Consider the following 22,819-nt stretch of genomic DNA (forward strand, 5'->3'; position numbering starts at 1 on the left):
AATTTTTTTAAGATTATTTTTCTGGTTTTATACTTAAGTGTTTGCTAATCTATTTTGATAGAAGACTGCAATTTTTCTGGTTTTGTCGACCTCTTTTCCTTCTTGTTCAAAACTTTGAATCCCCTTTCTCTTTTTTTTCTCAGGGATGAGGGCCTTCTTGAGCACTTCTTGTAGTGGGGGTCTTGTGGCCATGAACTCCTTAGCTTTTGTTTATCTGGGATAGTTATTATTTCTCCATCATATCTGAAGAATATTTTTGCTGGATAGAGTATTCTTTTTTTTTAATTTTTATTTATTTATTTTTTTCCCCCCAAAGCCCCAGTAGATAGTTGTATGTCACAGTTGCACATCCTTCTAGTTGCTGTATGTGGGATGCGGCCTCAGCATGGCCGGAGAAGCGGTGTGTCGGTGCGCGCCCAGGATCCGAACCCCGGCCGCCAGCAGCGGAGCGCGTGCACCTAACCGCTAAGCCAGGGGGCCGGCCCTAGGATAGAGTATTCTTGGCTGAAAGTTTTTGTCCTTCAGAATTTTGAATATATTATTCCATTTCTCTCCTAGCCTGTAAAGTTTCTGTGGCGAAATCGGCTGAGAGCCTGATAGGAAATCCTTTATATGTTATTATTTTTTTTTTTGTCTAGCTGCCCTTAATATTTTTTCTTGGTCGTTGACTTTTGCCAGCTTTACTGTTGTATGCCTTGGAGAGGGTCTTTTCGTGTTGATATATATGGGAGATCTATTTATTTCATTCGCTGGTATTTCCAGCACCTTCCCCAGGTTTGGGAAGTTCTCAGCTATTATTTCTTTGAACAAGTTCTCTGCTCCTTTTTCCCTCTCTTCTTCCTCTGGAATATCTATAATCCTTACGTTAGATTTCCTGATTGAGTCAGATATTTCTTGGAGAGTTTCTTCATTTCTTTTTAGTCTTAGTTCTGTTTCCTCCTCCATCTGGAGCATTTCTGCATTGCTGTCCTCAATAGTGCTAATTCTTTCCTCCGTATTGGCACCTCTGATGCTTAAGGCTTCCAGGTTAGTCTTTATCTCCTCTATTGTGTTTTTTATCTCTAAGATTTCTGATTTTTTTTTTTTTAATAGTTTCAATCTCTTTTGTGAAGAAACTCCTGATTTCATTGAATTGTTTGGGTTTTCTTGTATTTCATTAAGCTTTTTTATGATGGCTATTTTGAATTCTCTGTCATTAAAGTTATATATTTCTGTGCTTTCCGGGTTGACTTCTGGGTGCTTGTCATTTTCATTTTTGTCTGGAGATTTAATATATTTTTGCATAGTGCCTGTTGGTGTTGGCTTACTTTTCCTCATAGTGAAAATATATGGTCGCAGTTTCCTCTTGCTGCCACTGGCTGGGGGACAAGGGCTGTGTATTCTGGCCCGCCTCAATCTGTGGGCACTCTCGTCGGCCCTTGGCTGATCTGAGGCATGGTTGAATGGAGGCTGCTGGGGGAGAAGCATGGGAACAGCTGGAGCTGGAGCGTGGGAACAGCTGGAGCTGGAGCGTGGGAACAGCTGGGACTGGAGCCCAGCTAAGCCGAAGCAGCTGGGAGTCAGGTGTGGGTGGGTTGAAGCAGCTGCAGCTGAAGTGCTGCTGGGCCGAAGAGGCAGGAGCTGGAGCACTGCTGGGCCAAAGAAGCTGGAGCTGGACTGCCGCTGGGCCGGAAGAAGCTGGAACTGGAGTGCCAGGGGCTGAAGTTGATGGTGCCACGTCTGCTGGATCCTGAGCACAGGCCAAGCCAAAGCAGCTGGAGCGGTGGGGGGGGGCGGTGGCGGCAGACAGTCAAGCTGAAGGAGCTGGGGGTGGGGCTTGGTCGAGCTGAAGGAGCTGGGGCCATGGCACGGTGGAGCTGGAGAAGCTAGGGCCGTGGCTTGGTCCAGCCGGAGCAGCTGGGGCTGTGGCATGGTGGGGCCTGAACTGCCGCTGCCTCCGGTCTGGGGGATCAGGCTCCCTCTTCTTCTGATTGGGCCCGGGCACCTGGTGGCTGCTGCCTGTGGGGGCGGGGTGCGGTCATGCTGCCCCTGCTGGTGGGGCCTGGGCACGGGGGGCAGCTGCCTCTGGGGATGGGGCTGAGCTGAAGCGCCACTGTGCTGCAGCACTGGTTGGGCGGCCTGGGTTGGGGAGGGGCGCTTATTTTCGCCTCCCTGATCTCAGAGGTTTCTCACCTCGCTATTGCTCTCTGCTCTCCTGAGGGGCTAGCTTGTTGAAACTACCCTTACAACAGTTCTGCTCCCTCCCTACGGGGATCCCCACGGGCTGTGAGGGATCTTGGAGAGTGCCAGGTTTCACGTGGCGAGCCGCCCCCTCCCCCTCCTCTGAGAGCCTCATGGTCTCAGTCTCTGGGTTGCAGTCCTTGGGGAAGGAAGGGAGCTTCTCTTACCTCCTTCCACTTACTCTGGGGATTTCAGCACCTCAGTCCTCGGGTGTACGGCTGCCTGGGTGCCTCAGACGTCCCCTGCCTTGTGTGAATAGCTTCTTTTGGAATATGAATGTCCTTTTTGTTGTGTCTTAGAGGGGGAGAGTTCAATGGGGGAAGCTCACTCTGCCATGATGCTGATGTCACCCCCGAGATGTCTTTTTATTGTCTTTTATTCTCCATTGTGTCTTTTTTTTATTTCCCATGAGGAAGATCAGCCCTGAGCTAACATCCATGCTAATCCTCCTCTTTTTGCTGAGGAAGACTGGCCCTGAGCTAATGTCTATTGCCAATCCTCCTCCTTTTTTTCCCCAAAGCCCCAGTAGATACTTGTATGTCATAGTAGCACATCCTTCTAGTTGCTGTATGTGGGATGCCGCCTCAGCATGGCCGGACCAGCGGTGCGTCGGTGCGCGCCTGGGATCCAAACCCGGCCTGCCAGTAGCAGAGCATGCGCAATTAACAGCTAAGCCACGGGGCCGGCCCCTCCATTGTGTCTTTAACTTTAATTTTCAACAATTTGATGTATATTTTTCTTTTCTTTCTTTCTCCCTTTTTTAATATTCTGCTTAGAGTTTGCTGAGCTTATTTGATTTGTAAGTTGATATTTTTACCAAGTTTGGGACATTTTAACCATTATTTAAAAATACTTTTCCTGCCCCATTCTCCCTTCTCTTTCTGGGATTCTTGTTATTCTGCTTAAAATTGTACTCTAGGTCTGTGAGTCTCAGTTAATTTTTTTCGATCTTTTCCCTTCAGTTCTTCAGATTGAATAATTTCTACTGATTTGTCTTCAAGCTCACTGACCCTTTTTTATGTAGTTCCTAATATGCTGTCTTAGCCCCCCCTCCCATTTTGTTTATTTATTTATTTTCCAGCTTAATTGAGATATATTTGACAATAACATTGTGTAAGTTGTACAATGTGATGATTTGATATATGTATATATTGTGAAATGATTACCACAATAAGGTTAATTGACACATCCATCACCTCACATAGTTAACATTATTTTGTGGGGTTAGAACATTTAAGATTTACTCTCTTAGCAACTTTCAGATATGCAATACAGTATTGTTAACTATAGTCACCATGCTGTACGTTAGATCCCCAGACCTAATTCATCTTATAATGGAAAGTTTGTACTCTCTGACAGAAATCTTCCCATTCCTCCTCTCTCTCCCCAGCCCCTGGCAACCACCAGTTTACTCTGTTTATGTGAGTTTGACTTTTTAGATTCCACATATAAGTGAGGTCATATAGTATTTGTCTTTCTGTCTGGTTTATTTTACTTAGCATAGTACCTTCAAGGTTCATCTTTGTTGTTGCAAATGGCAGGATTTCCTTCTTTCTCATGGCTGAATACTACATCTTTATCCATTCATCTGTTGATGGACATTTAAGTTGTTTCCATGTCTTGGCTATTGTGAATGATGCAACAATGAACATGGGGGTGCAGATATCTCTAAGCCCATTTTCAAATAATGTACGCTTCAGTTCTAGTTTTTTTTTTTTTTTTTAAGCTGTTTTCATTTATCTGCTGAGATTCCCTGTTGTGACCATGTTTTCCATTAAGTCTTGGAACAGATTTATAGCAGCTGTTTTAACGTCCTTATTTGTTAATTCCCTCATGAGAATTATTTCATGGTCTTTTTCTGTTGACTATTCCACCCTTGACAGTAGATCACATTTTCCTGCTTTTCGTGTCTAGAAAGTTTTAATTGTAGAGTAGACATTGTGGATGATATATTATCTTTAATTCTCTTTATCTTCTTCTGATGAGTATAGTTAAATTACTGGCTGATTATCATGATTATCATGAACTTGTGGAGGCTTGGTCTTATGCTTTAACATGGGTCTGTAGAAAGCCTGAGGTGTTTTCTAAGCCCTTGTAACTTGGCCATATTCAAACTCCAGACTCATCTCTCCTCTGCAGTAGGCAGCAGCTGAAATTGCTGCTGAGTTCTTTCGGCTTTCCAGTTGTTGTTTTCTGCTGGGCTCCTTGGAATCTTCCCTGAGCATATGCAGTTCAGGGGTCAGTGAAGAATTTGAAGGAGTCTATATTAGTTTTTGAGGCTTCCTCTGCTGTGGCTAACTCCTTTTGTGAATTTATCCTCTGAGTTTCCAGCCACTCGGTGGCCACGACCTTCAATAAAACTGCAGCTTTCTGCTTGAGTTCTAGTGGCCCTGTGCTGTTGCAGACCGAGAGTGCCCTCAGGGGAAAAGCTGTGTACATTTGAACCTCCCCCAGTCTATGTTCCTGTTTTCATTGGTCAGCCCTCCGATTCCTGCCTGCTCTTGATTGCTTTCTTCAGCTTTCAAATTATTCTTAAAAGTATTTTATCCAGAGTTTATAATTGTTATCTGTGGAAGAGTTAGATTAATGAGTTGACAAAAGCTAGTCTGTCATTATTAGACCTCTTCATAGGCTCATTTTCATTCATTTCAAATTGGGCCTTTAAGCATGGTTGCTGACTTAACACACACCCTGTTTTAGGGTTACATGTTTTTAGAATAAGATAGAAACTCACTGTTGTTTCAGTTATGTACATTTGCCCTAAATAGGTAATTATTTAGTGAAAAGGCAGGAGCTGAAAAATGTTTACAAAAACTGGTGAAAGGATCAGGCATATTTCTACTGCTGCGTCTTTTCCCCTTTATTAGCAGCAACCTCTGATAGACAGCAGTGGGACACCTGGGACCAGAAAATATTAGAAGAAAATGTCACTTTTCGACTGTCTTCGACCTTTACTTTTCTTGATGTTTCTACTCTGTGGAAAAAGTACTCAAATGTAAATGGTTTGTCTCAACTTTTTCTGTCTCAAAAGTCATGTTCATGATAGGGCTGTTGGACATCTATCTTTAAATAGTTAGCTAGGACCAGCTCAGGTCCAGAGGACCGTTTAGGTCCTCTACAGAAATTTGAGTTTATGGCTTTGACTTTAGCTAGATTGACTTTAGATTTTAAAAAAAAAGTGTTTTTAAGAGGGAACTGGATGAGTAGGTTGTGGAGATGGCACATACATCTTCTAGATTTGTTTTGTGCTTCTAGCACAAGTCTAATGTTAACATTAATGTAGTCTAAATACATTTATTAAGGTATGTTTACTTTTAATTGTTTTCTTGAATTTAGACAGTATCTTTGTTGTTTTAATGTAAATATAACTTTGTAAGAAGGTAGATTTTATTTTATTTTATTTTACTTTTTGTGAGGAACATCAGCCTTGAGCTAACATCCATGCTAATCCTCCTCTTTTTGCTGAGGAAGACCAGCTCTGAGCTAACATCCACTGCCAATCCTCCTCCTTTTTTTCCCCAAAGCCCCAGTAGATAGTTGTATGTCATAGTTGCACATCCTTCTAGTTGCTGTACGTGGGACGCGGCCTCAGCATGGCTGGAGAAGCGGTGCGTTGGTGCGCGCCCGGGATCGGAACCCTGGCCGCCAGTAGCGGAGCACGTGCACTTAACCGCTAAGCCATGGGGCTGGCCCAGAAGGTAGATTTTAAAATTTGAACTTGCTCCTTTAGAAAGTAAATACATTCAAAACTTAATGTTCTTCAGGAAGAACATTTTTACTGATGGAAGGAAAGTGAGGTACATGATGACCCCAATATATATTTGACTTTTTCTCTTTAGTTGGGTGTTATATGAAGTAGAAAAGAGACAGGTGGACGCATTCAGTCCCTTCTACAGTAGTCTAACCCTAAATATCGTTTCCGTCTCTATCTTAGGGTTTGATTAGAGGAGTAAAATGATTGTAGTGGTTGATTTTTACCAATTATAGGAACTGGTAATACACTCCTGAGTCTGGTGCTAAGCTTGAAGTCAGCGGGTCTGACAGTTGGGAAGGAGAGAGAGACATGAAGTGTGGGAGAGTAAGCTTAAATTGGAACCTGCAAAGAAGATTTGGAATTTATGGAAATGAGCTGGAAGATGTGAGCCCAAACTTGAACCTTCATTGCTCTCTCACTGTTTCTAAACCTGCAACTTAAATATAGGTAACCTGCAGTAGGTGTGGCACACCTCACCAGGGGGTTGTACACAAACCTGCCCCCGTATTATTTGAGACAGCAAAGAAGGAGATCTGACAGGAGCTGGAGGAGCTGTGGGCCCAGTTGCTGCCCCATACCAATGAAGGTGAGCCCAGAGATCCATGACAATGTGTGAAAACTGCAGTAACACCTGACCTTACACTGACGTTCTGAATATGGCTGCTGCTTCGCTTTTGTCTTCTAAGTCTCATGGGAATTTCTGTTGAGGCCAACCCTAACCCACAACCATGCAGGGAATGGAATTTGGAGAAATGTAGTTGCAACCTAGCTAAGATGACAATAAAAAGCCATCACAGTCCATCCTTTCTGATGGTACCCTGGCCCTATACACAGCTCTCTTTTTTCTCTTTTTTTTAAAATAATTTTATTTATTCATCTATTTTTCCCCCAAAGCCCCAGTAGATAGTTGTATGTCATAGTTGCACATCCTTCTAGTTGGTGTATGTGGGACGCGGCCTTAGCATGGCGGAAGAAGCGGTGCGTCAGTGTGCGCCCGGGATCTGAACCCGGGCCGCCAGCAGCGGAGCGCACGCACTTAACCGCTAAGCCATCGGGCCGGCCCTACACAGCTCTCTTAATCATATTTAACTCATAAATAAAGACAATTGCAAAATTATACTTTTGCTGAACCTAATGAAACTATCATAACGTACAAATCCTCTCCTTAAGAGAGGATACAAAATTCCTTTATCCATAGTTGAGTTCATTTTTCTTCTAAGTCATTTTCTACTTAATATCCTGTAACTTAAATACTGAGAGATGAGATTAGCTACTATTAGGTGGTTGTTGAAAAGAAGATAAATAAATTGGTTAATATATCAAAATAAGGAAGAAATACTCATTAGAATTTTCATTTCTGCAACTAGTCATGTGGTTGTAGTTGTTATCTATAATTGCCTTCTCCTGCTGTCATTCCACATTCCCTCTGTTCTTGGCAAGTACCTTAGCTGGTTGTGGTTTCTTGCCTGGTAGGGTGACCCAGACCTTCATTGCTTAAGGGTCTGGGTCATTAGCAGTCCTGCCTGGATTGTTTCCCCTGACTTTAATCACAGTACATGGAAATACTAAGTGGCATCCCAGAGGAACTTCTGCATTCCACACATACTTTTTCTTAGCCTCTCTTGTGTAATAGCAACCTAGCTTCTCCTTGATAGTAAGATCAGTCATGCCAGTCAGTTCTGTAACCCCCTTCTTTGTTGATTCATTGTCATGAAAAGCCCAAAGTGACTGGGTCACAGTCTCAACTTCCAGTTTAATGAAACTATTGCTGCATCCCTTGGTGGAAACTAAGATCCATCAAGGAAACTATATGGGCATAGATGCATATAGATGGGTAGATGATGTGGTGTGTTATGTATCAGTGAATTGGGAAGCAAAGCAAATCAGTTAAGAGTGAAAATGAATTAATATAAATTAATATAGGTACATTTCACAATACTCGGGGAGTTAGGGTACCCTATACACAAAAGTTTATTTACATTGAAAGAAGTGTAAATATATCCAGGCTAGTACATGTAGTTTTTCTTTTTTATTACCCAATACTTAATAAATTAATGCATTGGTGGTTGTTAGCAGTTGAGTTCTAATTCTAGATCTGTTATGCTTTTGGATTTTTTTGTTTACCTAAAGGAGGAAACAAGAATTATATTTGCCATTTTGAGCTTTTATAAATTAATTTAATTTAATTTTTAATTTTTAATTTTTTTAAAGATTTTATTTATTTTTTTCCCCCCCAAAGCCCCAGTAGATAGTTGTATGTCATAGCTGCACATCCTTCTAGTTGCTGTATGTGGGACGCGGCCTCAGCATGGCCGAGGAGCGGTGTGTCGGTGTGCGCCCGGGATCCGAACCCGGGCCGCCAGCAGCGAAGCGCGCGCGCTTAACCGCTAAGCCACGGGGCCGGCCCAGTATAAATTAATTTAAAATAATATGAAATAGTGAGCATAAATGACTTCTCTGTTTTTCACGAAAGAAAATATGACAGTGGCATTGCATGTTACGTCTACTCTGAAAGAGGAAGTTAGATAATGTAGTGATTAGGAGGATGAGCTTGGAATCAGACTGCCTGGCTTTAAATCCCAGCTCTTCCACTTACCATGAATTTCAATTAGCTATTGCTCTATATCAATCCCCCCCGCCCCTCCCCGCCCCAATTCAGTGGCTTAAAGCGACTGTGTATTATTACTCGTGTACCTGTGGATCAAATGGATGGATCTGATCATCTGGACTAGATTTGGCTCATTTGTGCTAAGCTGATTTCATCTAGGATCGCTCATATATCTGTAGTCACCTAGCAGGTTGGCTGGGGGCTGGGTGATCTAGGGTTGCTTCTGACATTTCTGGCAGTTGGCTGGCTCCTCTGCTGGATGATGGAGGGTGACTGAGGCACATGTCACTTATCATTTATCAGGCAAGTCTGGGCTTGTTCACGTGGTGGTGGCAGGATTCTAAGAGAGGTAGTGGAAATGTGCAAGGTCTCTTGAGGTCTACACTTGGAAAGGGTACAGTGTCACTTCTGCCACATTCTGTTGGCCAAGGCAAATCATGAGACCAAGCAGGATTCAAGATATGGGGAAATCAACTCTGTCTGCTGATGGGGGAAGGTACAGTGTCATATTGCAGGGAGTATGGATACTAGGAGGAGTGGAGAACTGGGACCACTTTGTAATCATTCTACCATACAGAGTGATCTTGCACAAGTCTCTTCATCTCTCTGAATCTGTTTCCTAACTTGTAAAAGTGGTTAGGAGAGTAACAATACTTGGAGATGATTTTGAGGATTAGATAAAATAATCTATGTGAAGTACTTATGGTATTGTCTTGATACATGCCAATATGTGCTCAGTAAATGTTAACTATTATTACGTGGTAATAATTACTCAGGTGTTTCATATTCATAACTAAATACTCATAATAATCCTGTGATAAAGTCATTGTTTTCTTCTTATGGCTGAGGAGACAGACTGAGTTAAGTTACCAATATGCCAAGGATGGTGGTAGACGCAACATTTGAACCAAGTTTTTTTGTTTTTTTCTTTTTGCTTTGAAAATTTAGTACTTGCCTTTGAGAGCCAGTACAGTCGTTAAAAATGCGGGCTCTGGAACTAACTGTGTTGGAGTCCTCACTCCACCCCTTACTAGCTGTTCAGCCTTGGGCAAATTACTTAACCTCTTTGTGCCTCACTCTCTAGGAAAAGAGATTGCTGACCTTGCAGGTTCTTTGGCGAGGATTAAATGAATTAATACACATTAAGTGTTTAGAACTGTGAGTACAGGCTAGGTAGATGCTCAATATGTTGTTCTTCTTCCTCCTCTTATTATTACACCATGCTCCCTTTAATCCAAACCTTTTAAAACCTTTCTTATTGAAAAGTTTAATTGAGGCTGAAATTATCCTTTTTAGAGCCATCTAATTTTTTCCTGAAGTAGTATTAACCTTTATGGTTAGTTTCCTAATATAATAATTATGAGTTTTACTGTTGTGAGTTGATTACATAGGGACATTTCAGTTTGGAGAAAAACTATCCCACAGTATTTTGGCTATTGTTTTCATTTCCTTTCTAAGCTTTACCTGCATAATGTCATTCGTTTCCTTGGCTTCCATTCTGTTAGTTACCCCCAAATCAACATCTGAAGTTTGACTTTACTCCTGATTTTCATTCATTAGTTGATTTTATTTTTTCTCTCTCAATTAGTCATTAAATTTACTTTTTCTATTATCTCTCACACTCTTCTCTTCCCCTTTGTGCTTGTTACTTTTGGTTTAGTCCAAGTCCCCTCTTCCTTATGCTTGTTGCTTTTGGTTTAGTCCAGGTCCTCATTGTTTTTTTTCTTAAATTAGTTTAATAGCCTCCTAACCAGTCTCTCAACTCCATTCTTACCTTCTTCCACTCCATCCTCCAGGACCTGTCAAAATAGTTTATGTAAAAGACATTTGAGCATTTTATTCCTTTGGTTAAAACTTCTAACTTCCCATTGCTTGCAAGAAAAAATAAATTCAAGCGTTCAAGGCTCTTATGATATGCCTTTGCTCCCCACTCCAGCAGAATCTTTAGTTACTTTGCAATGAAATTACTGAGTTCTGGCTATATGAAATTATTGAGGACTGTCATATTCTCTTGCACTTCTGTGCATTTGCATGTGCTTTTAATTTCATCTGAAGTCCTCTGCCTAGGTTTGTTCTGTTGGCAAACTTTCAGACAGTGTATCTTTTTAAAGATTTAGCTCCAGTGTGATTTTTCAGGGAAGGTTTCCTTATCCCTGCTACAACTTTCAGACTTCTGAATCTTTGCCTGGTCTGCTATATACTTACAGCATTTACTACATGGGTGTTTTTAAACATCTTTATTTAGATGTTTAATTCACATACCATACAATTCACTAATTTAATGTATACGGCTCAGTGGTTTAGTATATTCACAGAGTTGTGCATCCATTACCATAATCAATTTTAGAACATTTTTATTATCCCAAAAAGAAACCCACACCTCTTAGCCAACACTCCTTAACATCCCCCTGCCCCTGCAACCAACCACTAATCTACTTTCTGTCTTTGTAGATCTGCCTTTTCTGCACATTTCATATTAATGGAATCATTGACTATTTGATCCTTTGTAATTGGTGTCTTTCACTTAATGTAATGTTTTCAAAGTTCATCCATGTTGTAGTATATATCAGTACTTCATTTCTTTTTTAAATTTTATTTATTTATTTATTTCCCCCCAAAGCCCCAGTAGATAGTTGTATGTCATAGTTGCACATTCTTCTAGTTGCTGTATGTGGGACGCGGCCTCAGCATGGCCGGAGAAGCAGTGCGTCTGTGCGCGCCCAGGATCCGAACCCGGGCCGCCTGCATCGGAGCGCACGCACTTAACCGCTAAGCCACGGGCCGGCCCCTTCATTTCTTTTTATTGCCAAATATTCTATTGTATGGATATACTATATTCTGTTTATCCGTTCATTAGTTGATGGGCAATTGGGCTGTTTCCACCTTTTAGCTATTATGAGTAATGCTATTATGAGCATTTGTGTACAAGTTTATATGCAGACATATGTTTTTATTTCTCTTGGGTATATACCTAGGAATGGAATTGCTGGATCACGTGGTAACTTTGTTTAACTGTTTGAGGAAGTGCCTAACTGTTTGAGGAAGTGCCAAACTGTTTTCCAAAGCTACTGCACCATTTTACATTCCCACCATCAGTGTCTAAACGTTTCAGTGTCTCTACGTCCTTGCTCACATTTGTTGTTGTCTTTTTGATTATAGCCATACTAATGGGTGGGAATTGGTATCTCATTGTGATTTTGATTTATATTTCCTGATGGTTAGTGATGTTGAGCATCGTTTCATGTGTGTATTAACCCCTCGTGTGTCTTCTTTGGAACACTATTCAGATCCTTTGTCCATTTTAAAATTGGGTTGTCCTTTTATTATTGAGTTGTAATAGTTCTTTATATATTCCAGACACAAATCTCTTATATGCTTTCCATAAACTTTCTCCCATTCTGTTGGTTGTCTTTTCACTTTCTTTTTTTTTTTTTTTTCATAATTTTATTCATTTATTTTTCCCCCAAAGCCCCAGTAGATAGTTGTATGTCATAGCTGCAGATCCTTCTAGTTGCTGCATGTGGGACGCGGCCCCAGCATGGCCGGAGAAGCGGTGCGTCGGCGCGCGCCCGGGATCCGAACCCGGGCCGCCAGCAGCGGAGCGCGCGCACTCAACCGCTAAGCCACAGGGCGGCCCCGTCTTTTCACTTTCTTGATGTTATCCTTTGAAGTACAAAAATATTGTTGTTTTGCTATAAATTCCCACTTGTCCTTGTTGTATTCAGAGTTGAGCCCAGTCTTTTTCCTCTCTTGTGATAGTCTTGACGCTTGAAGGGGTCCAGGGTAAGTTACTGTGGCATAAAAGTTATTTTGAGAAGGCGGCATTTGAGTTCCTGAAATCTCTTCTCTGCTTAAAAGCAGAGCCTCCCCAAAGAACTCTTGTCATAAATTCCCTTCCCAGAGCAGCCAGGGAAGATTGACTCTTATCACTAGAGATTAGAAGTCTCCACACCACACCTAAGCAGACACTGTTACAAAACTAGCATGTATCCCATCTGTTAGCTCCTAAAGACCCATCTATCTTTCCAAAAAGTCATTTGTTTTCCTGAAAGTGCCCTCTCCCCCATTAAGATGGTATGTAAGCCCCAAATGCTAAACATCTCCTTAAGTCAGAATATATGTGAACTCCTATACATACATACTTGAATACAGACCTGTTTTTTCTCTTTCTTATGTGTTGTAGGAGAGGGAAAAATCTGTTTCTTCTACCCATCCTAGGTTCATTGGCTGGGGCCCTGAAAATTAGACTGACAAAAGACACATTAACAAGAAAAAAACAAACAGAAGTTTATTAACTTGCACGTGGTGGGTATACATGGGAATACTCAGTGATGAGTAATTCTAAAGGAGTGGTTAGAATTTGGACTTACACAACATCTTAACAAAAGAACAGTACAGTTTTAGAGAAGCGACAAGACTCAGGACTGTAGTTTCAAAGGGTGGCAAATTGTGGGAAGTTAAATATATGGGGGAGCGAATGGAAGGTAAGGGCTAGTTAATAAAGTTAAAAATGTTTTATTGAGATATAACTGACATATAACATTATATTAGTTTCAAGTGTACAATATAATGATTTGATATTTGTATATATTGTGAAATGATCACCACAATAAGTCTAGTTAACATCCATCACCACATGTAGTTACAAATTTTTTTTCTTGTGGTGAGAATTTTCAAGATTTACTCTCTTAGCAGCTTTCCAATATACAATGCAGTATTACCAACTGTAGTCACTATGCTGTACATTACATCCCCATGGCTTATTTATTTTATAACTGAAAGTTTGTACCTTTTGACCACCTTCACCCATTTTGCTCCTCCCCTCCCCCCCGCGCCTTTGGCAACCATCAATCTGTTCCCTGTATCTATGAATTCAGTTTTTTTTTTTAGATTCCACATATAAGTGAGATCATAACAGTATTTGTCTTTTTCTATCTGACTTATTTCGCTTAGCATAATGCCCTCAAGGGCCATCCATGTTGTCACAAATAGCAAGATTTCCTTATTTTTTATGGCTGAATAATATTCCATTGTGTGTTTGTGTGTGTGTATGTAGGTGTATATCTATATATTTTCTTTATCCATTCCTCCTTCGATGGACACTTAGGTTGCTTCTGTGTCTTGGCTATTTCTGAGTAATGCTGCAGTGAACATGGGGGTGCCTATATCTTTTGAAGTTAGTGTTTTTGTTTCCTTTGGATAAATACCCAGAAGTGGAGACTATTGTGTGGAAGGAAGGATTTTGTGTGGAAGCACAAAAGTTTTTAATTTTAATCATATCCAGTTTATTTTTGTTGTTAATGTTTCTACTTTTTGTCACATATCTAAGAAACCACTTCCCAATCCAAGGTTGCAAAGATTTAAACTTACGTTTTCTTCTAAAAGTTTTATAGTTTTAGCTCTTATATTTAGGTCTTTGATCCGTTTTGAGTTTGTATAATATGTGAAGCAGATGTGCAAATTCATTTTTTTGCCTGTTGGTAACCTGTGCTCCTAGCACCAGTTGTTGAAAAGACCATTCTTTCCCCATTTAATTGCCTTGGCATGTTTATCAAAATTAATTGATTGTAAATGTGAGGGTTTATTTCTGAACTCTCATTTCTTTTCCAGTGATCTATATATACTGTGTCAGTATCATACTGTCTTAATTATTGTAGCTTTGTAGTAAGTTATAAAACTAGGAAGTGTGAGTTCTCCAACTTTGTTATTCTTTTTCAAGATTTTGTCTATTCTAGCTTCCTTGAATTTCCTTATGAATTATAAGATGAGCTTGTAAATTTCAGGAAAAAAGTTAGCTGAGATTCACATTGGATTTTTTTTTTTTCTTTTTACCCCTCCTCCCATTTATTGTCCCAACACTTCTAAATGTCCTTCCTGAATTCTTTTTTTTTTTTTTTGTGAGGAAGATCAGCCCTGAGCTAACATCCATGCTAATCTTCCTCTTTTTGCTGAGAAAGACCGGCTCTGAGCTAACATCTATTGCCAGTCCTCCTCCTTTTTTTCCCCAAAGCCCCAGTAGATAGTTGTATGTCGCAGTTGCACATCCTTCTAGTTGCTGTATGTGGGACGAGGCCTCAGCATGGCTGGAGAAGCGGTGCGGCGATGCACGCCCGGGATCCGAACCCTGGCCGCCAGTAGCGGAGCGTGCGCACTTAACCGCTAAGCCACGGGGCCGGCCCCTCACGTTGGATTTTAATAGCTTACTCATCTGTCTCTCAAATATTTACCTAATGATTGATTTCTTATAATCTGTTGAGTAGGCATAGTAGATGTTACATATTACCATGTTTATTTACTTCTACAGAAGTACATTCAGAATGGCTAGGTGGGTTGCCTAAGGTCACAACAAGTGGCTCAAGCCAAAACCTTTTGACTGTTGACTCCACATGTCAGCTTCTTTTTACTGTACCTTCCAACATGACTCATCTTCTTATGTCTTTTTCTTAAGAATCCTGTTAGAGGTCTTGTGAGTGTTTCTCTAAGACTATTACTATATAATGTTCTCTAGTAGAAATTGATTCGGCTAAATGAGTTTGTCCCTTTACTAACTTTTTATTGATATATGTACAAAGTAAAGACATAAGTGGACAGGTTCATGAATTTTCACAAACTAAGCATTCCCTTGTAACCAGCATTTAGATCAAGAAACAGACATTACCAACACCCCGGAACACCTCCCTTGTGCCCTCTTTCAGTTACTACTCCCCCAAGGGATAACTATTATCCTGACTTGTAGCATCATACATTAGGTTTGCCTATTTTTGAACTTTATAGAAATTGACTCATACTGTATGTAGTTTTTTGTGTCTGCCTTATTTTGCTCAACATGATGTTTATGACATTCATCTGTATAATGTATGAATGTAGTTTGTTGCATGTAGTAAAATAAGTAGAGATACTTCTGATACTTTTATTATTAAATTATGTTATCTTCATTTATTTATCAGTTAATCACGTAATTATATTGTCCAAAGCCGAATTGAAATTTGTGGGAATTAAAATTTTGATAGAATGGGTAGGGAGATACCTGGTATACAAAGGTGAAATCGCCTGCCATGACGATTTATTACATAAAGCTCATGTATTGAATCATTATGAGTAGACAGCTGCTACTGGCACTGACTGCAGTTCATTACTTTGTAGCTTTTTGCTAATTTTTAGTTCTTTGTGACATTTTTGTAAGGAGTATGATGAGAAAGCCTGTATACTTTAAAGATAGTTATTGACCTTCTAGTCATCATGGTGTAATGAAGAGAGCATGGACTTTGGAATTAAATCTGGAATTGAATTCCAGCTTTATCAATTACGAGTGTTATGACCCTGTGGGCTATGGACATGTTGCCTCTCTTAATCTCTAAGCATGAACATCATACATCTCTGGAAAGGGTTGCTGGAAAGATGCTGTAACACAAAGTACATAAAAGTAGCATATAGTTCCTGGCAAATAGATGCTCAGCAGATATTAGTTTTATTCTTTCATTTATTATGTGGTAAATACAATAATTTGCCAATCCAGAAGTAGACTTTTGTTTTCAAAATACTGAAGTATTTTTATAATGTACTTGCCTAAAGCCAAAGAGTTCCTTAATACTGTGAAATATAGTTACTTCTTTGGTTCTAGAAATATGTCAAGATTCTAAGGTAGATGTGGCAATTACTTTTTCTCCTCTTTAAAAATTTATTTTATTTTATTTATTTATTTTTCCCCCCAAAGCCCCAGTAGATAGTTGTATGTCGTAGTTGCACATCCTTCTAGTTGCTGTATGTGGGATGCGGCCTCAGCATGGCCGGAGAAGCGATGCGTCGGTGTGCGCCTGGGATCCGAACCCGGGCTGCCAGCAGCGGAGCGCGCGCACTTAACCGCTAAGCCACGGGGCCGGCCCAAAAAAATTTTTTTTATTTTAGAAACACAAATGGGGATCATATTATATATACTGTTTTGCCTTTTTAATTTAATGATGTATTTTTGACTTGGAGCTAGGTCAGCACATAAACTGCCTCATCAATTTTAGTTTTGTATGTTTATACCAAAAGTTACTTGACTTTGCTGTTGCAGGACGTGTAGGTAATTTTCAATATTTTGCTGTTACACTCATCTCTGAGTGTAAATACAAAAAAATATAGCCCAGGTTGCCATTGCCTGATATCTTGGCGTTGAAACTGGCATGTAGAGAAGGGAAAAGCCAAGGGAATGGGACAAAAATAGAGCCAAGAGCAGTAATGGAACCACGCCGAAAGCTTTCTCTACTTTGGGATTATTTATTTTCCCATATAAATCCTTTTTTGTTGCTGAAGGTAGTTAGGCTGGGAAATTTTGTTCCTTGACACTTGAAGAATCCAACCGGATATTGTAAGCACCCTTATCCTGTACTTGTCTATCTAAGTGGAAATGCTCCAGTGTTTTGTAATTAAGTTTATTTGCTCTGTACTTCTGAAAAGTACTGTTTATCATATTAAAGAATTTCCCTTCTCTTCCTAATTTGCTCTAAGGGATTTAAATAAATCAGGAATAGTGAGCAGTTTAATTTAGGTGATCCTGTGTTTTTAAAATTTCACCTATTAATAGAATTCATTCATTAATATATTCTCTGACGTTGACAGTCTTTGCAGAGAGAACTTGTTTGCAAGAGAGAGATTGCACGCTAGTGAGAGAGTGAAATCATGTGCATATTATTTGTCTCATCTAAAACAAGTTCCTGAGCTATGGTCAGACCACCTCTGAATCAGTTTCTCTGGCTGGGAGAATTGCTGTATCCTCATCAGCTTAAATCTGTTTTATCCTAAACCATTTTTTACTCTCTAGGGGGATAGAATTATCCTGATTATCTTGACCAGTTAGCGCCTATTTAATGGAGTTACATGTTACTACAGTCATCCCTCAGCATCCGTGGGGGATTGGTTCCAGGACCCCCCGTGGATACCAAAATCCATGGGTAGTTAAGTCCCTTATGTAAAGTGGTGTAGTATTTGCATATAACCTATGCAGATCCTCCCATATGCTTCAGATCATCTCTAGATTACTTATAACACCTAATACAATGTAAATGCTATGTAAATAGTTGTTATACTGTATTGTTTAGAGAAAAATGACTATAAAAAATGTCTGTACATGTTCTGTACAGACATCTTAGGTCTTTCCATCCATGGATGCAGAACCTGAGGATATGGAGGGCCAACTGTACAGCCCTAAATTCATTGTGGCTACATTATCAAAGAGGAGTGTAATGGTTGTTGGGGAGGCAGCCACATATCCACATTGTTTTGGATATCTTGGCAATGTAAAAATATGAGATAATTAAATAAGAGATACAAATATTGGAAAGGAAGAGACCAGTGTGGCATGGCTTCTTTCTTGCAAATAGAACTCAGATTTGTTACATGTGCTTGGGAGGAGGCTGGTCCCTACTGAACCCCAAGGGTTAAGTAAGAGTAGTTTAAACCAACCGTGGCGATTTAATTTCCCTTGCTAACATCTGGTTTAATAATGGCATTACTTGTTTCAGTTTTTGCTAGTTCAGTGGCGGTAAAATCCTTCCTCATTGTGGTCTTAATTTGTATTTTTCTCATTATGAAGGAGAGAGGGGACAATTTGTCAAATGTTTATTGAATATTTGTTTCTTATTTTGTGATGCACCTGATAGTGCCATTTTTTTCTGTTGGGTTCTTTGTGTTTTTCTTCACTATTTATAGGTGTTCTTTGTATATTCCGGTTACTAATTAAAAAAAAAAAAGTTTGTTGAGTTGCAAAGACCTTCTCTCATATTGAGGTTGTTTTTTCACCTTTTTTTAGCATCCTGTGAAAACAGACTACCTTAATTTTAATGTAGTAAAGTTTATCAATCTTTTCTTTTATGGTTTATGTATTTATTTATAATTTAGTTTGGTTTAAGAAATCTTCTTAAAAAAATGTCTCTTGTTTTAAACCTTTGTCTTTCATTTCAGTTCACTGGGGATGCTTGTTTTTTTTCTTTTTTCCCCCATCAGTAGTAGGGTAGGAATTGCAATTCATTTTATCCTATATGGATAACCCATTTTTTGAGCCTCATTTTAAACAGTTCATCTTTTCTTCAGTGATCTGCAAAACTAACTCATAATCACGTTTCCATGTATGTGTGGATCTGTTTCTGGACTCAATTCTGTTCCATGGTCTATTTGTCTATCCTCGCTGTGATACTGCACTGCACTAATTACTATAGTGTTATACAGGTCTTGCTATCTGGTAGGACACATCTCCCCACTTTATTTTTCAGGAGTGTTTTGGCTTTTTTTATGTCTAAATAATTTTAAAATGTGCTGCTAAAGTCTTTAAGGTGCTCTTGAATTTATATATCTGTAGAATACTTTGGGATAGAATTGACATTTATGATATTGAATGTCTTTATGATATGAACATAGTATCTTTGTAATCATTTAGGTTTTATATAATGTTTTTTAGTAAGGTGTTATAATTTTCTTTATATAGGTCTTAGATGTCTGGTTAGATTCTAAAAATGTACCTTATAATATGCTTTTTGGTTTTAAATTACATTTTCAGCTGCTTTGGCTGGTATATGGAAATGCAGTAGATTTCTTGCATACTAATCTGTTCACCTTGCTAAGGTTTTAGTTTCCCAATACTTTGCTGTTTTTGAGTTTCTTATAGCCAGTTGTATCACCTGCAGATGATGAGACTGTGGTTTCCTTCTAATCCTTATACCATTGATTTCCTTTTCTTAGTGCTCTGGCTAGAATCTTCTCTTAAATATTAAAAAGTGGTAGGGATTTTGATTGTTTCTGACATTAGAGGGAATGCTTGCTATATTTCACCATTAACAGTGATGTTTGTTGTTGGTTTTTGGTAGATGACCTTTATCAGGTAAGCATATTTTTTTTTCTTTCTGGTGTTTTTAGCAAATGGGTACTGATTTCTGCATCTACTTGAGATAATTTTCTTCCTCCCATCTGTTGATGTGGTAAATGATGTTGATAGATTTTTCTGGTTATAAACCAATCTTGCATTTTTAGGATTAACCCAGCTTGGTCATGATATAGCTACACTAGCCACATGTGGCAATTTAAGTTTAAATTAATGAAAATTAAATAAAATAAATCCAGTTTCTCAGACATAACAACCATATTTCAAGTGGTAATTGTAGCTAGTGGCTGTCATATTGGACAATGCAAATTATAGGACATTTCCATTATTATGGAAAGTTGGGCAGTGCTGTGATATAGCTATCCTTTTAAATATGTTGCTGGAGTTATTTGGCTAATCCATGTATATATGTTTGCTTATGAGTCGTCTTTGTAATATTTTATGATTTTCGTGTCAAAATTATGTTAGTTTTATGGAAAGAGATGGTGAGTATTTGCTTGGTTTCTGTTTTCTGGAAGAGTTTGTATAAGATGAAACCATTCTGTTTGAAAATTTGAAAGAACTTATCAAGCCTAATGTTTCTTTGTGGGAAGATTTTAATTTATTTGGTTTCTTTAGTAATTACTGGTGTATTCCGATTTTTTGATTTCTTCTAGAATAAGTCTTTGTTAATTATATTTTTCTAGGAAATAATATCATCTGAGTTAACAGATTTTTTGGCATAAAGCAGGAGTCAGCAAACTATTGCCTGCACATTACCTGCCTCTTTTGTAAATAGAGTTTTATTGGAATATAGCCACACCCATTCGTATTGTCTGTGGTTGCTTTAGTATAAATGTAGAGTTGAGTACAGTCATGTGACTTAATGACAGATGCACGTTCTGAGAAATGTGTTGTTAGGTGATTTTGTTGTTGTGTGAACGTCATACAGTGTACTTACACAAACCTAGATGGTATAGCCTACCACACACCTAACTTAATGGTACTGATCTTATGGGGCCACGATCCTGTGTCCTATATGCCATCTGTGGTTGACCGAAACGTCATTATGTGGTGCATGGCTATAGTTATAACAGAAAGTATGAGCCACAAGCTGAAAACATTTACTGTTTAGTTCTTTAAGAAGAAGTTAGGCAATCCTTGGCTTAAAGTATTCTTTATCGTCCTTTTAATACCCCATTTAATCTCTCTAGATAGATCCCTTTTTTATTCCTAATGTTAATTGTTTTCTTCTATTCTTTTTTTTGTAAGTTTCAGTCACAGCAATTTATTTCACTATACAGTTCATTTTCTTCTATTCTTGATCAGCCTTGTCAGAGATTTGCCAGTTTTGGCTGTTTAGATGTATTCTCCTAATTAATTAATTTCTACTCTTATCTTTATTATCTTCATTCTCTGTTCTTTGGATTCATTCTCAGTTTATTATCTTCTTTTCCTAGCTTCTTAATTCATGCTTAGCTTATATATTTTAAGCCTTTCTTCTTTTCACTATAAACAAAGCTCTCAATTTTTCTTTCTATACTACTTTCTCTAATTCCTGTAAGTTTTATTTGTGTTTTTTTCTTTATCACTCAGTTATAATTATTACATGTGCTTTTACATTTCATAACATATAGAGAAATGTTTTTCTTTTTGTTTACTACTAATTTAATATCATTTTAGTCAGAAAGGTGTGGTAGGTGAGATTTGGATTCTTTTGAATTTGTTGAGACATGCATTATATACCAGATTGTCATCAGTTTTTGTGTTACATGTCCTTGAGAAGATTGTGTAAGAATGCAGGGTTCTATAAATGACCAGCAAATCAAGCTTGTTAATTGTCTTATTTAAGTCTTATATATCTTTACTGATTTTTCTAGTGTATAATCTATCAATAGTGGAAAAAATGTGTTAAAACTCTTGCCCAGTGTTGGTTATCGCTGTGGTTCTATTAGTTTTTGCTATATTTTCATATTATTTAATAGTTTATATAAATTTACTTTCCCAGCGATTTGAATATTTTAATCACTTTGTGATGACTTCTCTGTGTCTTAAAATTCTTTGTGTTTTAAAATCTATACCACAGCATGGCTTGATGAACGGTGCGTAGGTCTGCGCCTGGAATCTGAACCTGTGAACCCCGTGCTGCCAAAGCGGAGCACGCGAACTTAACCACTATGCCACCGGGCTGGCCCTGGGCACCTACCTTTCTTTTTCTTATGGTTTCTGTTTGCCCTACTTTTCCATTTTCTTTACTTCCTTTTTTTTTTTTTTAAAGAGTTATTTTCATTTTACCACGGTTCATTTCTTTTTTCTTTTTGATATGGACATTATAGTCTGTTTCTTCCTTTTTAAAAAAAAATTCATTCCCTTGAAATTGTACCTTGCATACTTAAAGTTAATCTTAAGATTAATACCTTAGCCCTTTTCAGAATTAACACAAAGACCCTTTTACTCTGATCAACACCCCCCCCCCCCCAACTTCCATGATGGTGTTGCCCAGCATTTTCTCTTTTTTATCCTCGAAATGAGATTTGTTATTATGGACCGTGCTTGTTCATATTCTGCTTCCATGTTTACAATTTTTTTCTTTTTCCCCTACTGGGATTTCAAAGTTCTCTTTTGATCATTGAATATCTCTTAATTCCTCTTTAAATTTCTCATCTGTCTATCTCTTGGCCCTACACTTTAGGTAGTTTGTTCAAATTACTAATTTTTATGACTCTCTACCCATCTTTAATCTGTTTAACCAGACCATTGAGATTTTGAAATCAGCCATTACTTTTCGTTAAAGTTTTTTTGTTCTTTTCCAGTCTTTCTGGTTATTTTCAGCAGCAGCTTTTGCTAGCATATATTGTGATTTCATTTTTTAAAATTCTTTAACATTTCATCCATATTTTGTATTTTGACAATGAAATTTTAATATCTGAATTCATTGGGGCGTGAGTCTCACACATGGTGGTTCGCTTATTTCTGTGTCTGGTGATCCTTAAGTAGGACTCATATTTTCTGGAGCTTATTATGTGAAAAATTTGGGAGCCTAAATTGAGAAATTTTTTAACTCCACAAAGGATTTGCTTTTGCAGCTGCTAAGAAACAGGATTTGTTACATAGTGGGAAATTTCTAGGGTCCATGCTTAAATGATGACTCTCAGGTTCAGCTCTCCTCCTTGTAGCTGGCACAGTGCTGATAGGGACATTTGCCCTCTTGCATCTCCATGTGCATACTGCTTACTGCTCGTGTTTCAATTCATCCTATTTTTGTGGGGATTGAGAGGTGAGGAGTGTGAAAGTGAAGGTGGAGTATAGAAATGTCCTTGTAGATTTGATAAGCTCAGCAGCGTGATAACAGTTTTCTGCTGGATCTTTTGGTCCCTTCATAATATATAGTCTGTATACTAGA

The 22,819-nt window shown here is 38.7% G+C and overlaps 1 protein-coding gene across 6 annotated transcripts in view; it reads left to right on the top strand.

The window, feature by feature from the left end:
* PDS5B (PDS5 cohesin associated factor B) overlaps positions 1 to 22,819 on the top strand; it is a 187,332-nt gene that overhangs the window by 17,527 nt on the left and 146,986 nt on the right. For 2 of the 6 annotated variants that reach the window (XM_058547989.1, XM_058547987.1), the window contains exon 1: positions 5,973 to 6,560. The exons of 1 other annotated variant lie outside the window; for it this stretch is intronic. The gene's annotated coding sequence lies outside the window, so the exon portion shown is untranslated. Of the gene's footprint in view, positions 1 to 5,971; positions 6,561 to 22,819 lie in introns of those variants that run through there. 3 more of the 6 variants (XM_058547983.1, XM_058547986.1, XM_058547988.1) reach the window with 3 other exon arrangements.

Source organism: Diceros bicornis, chromosome 9, assembly GCF_020826845.1.
Source record: "Diceros bicornis minor isolate mBicDic1 chromosome 9, mDicBic1.mat.cur, whole genome shotgun sequence".
NCBI classification, from domain to species: Eukaryota; Metazoa; Chordata; class Mammalia; order Perissodactyla; family Rhinocerotidae; genus Diceros; species Diceros bicornis.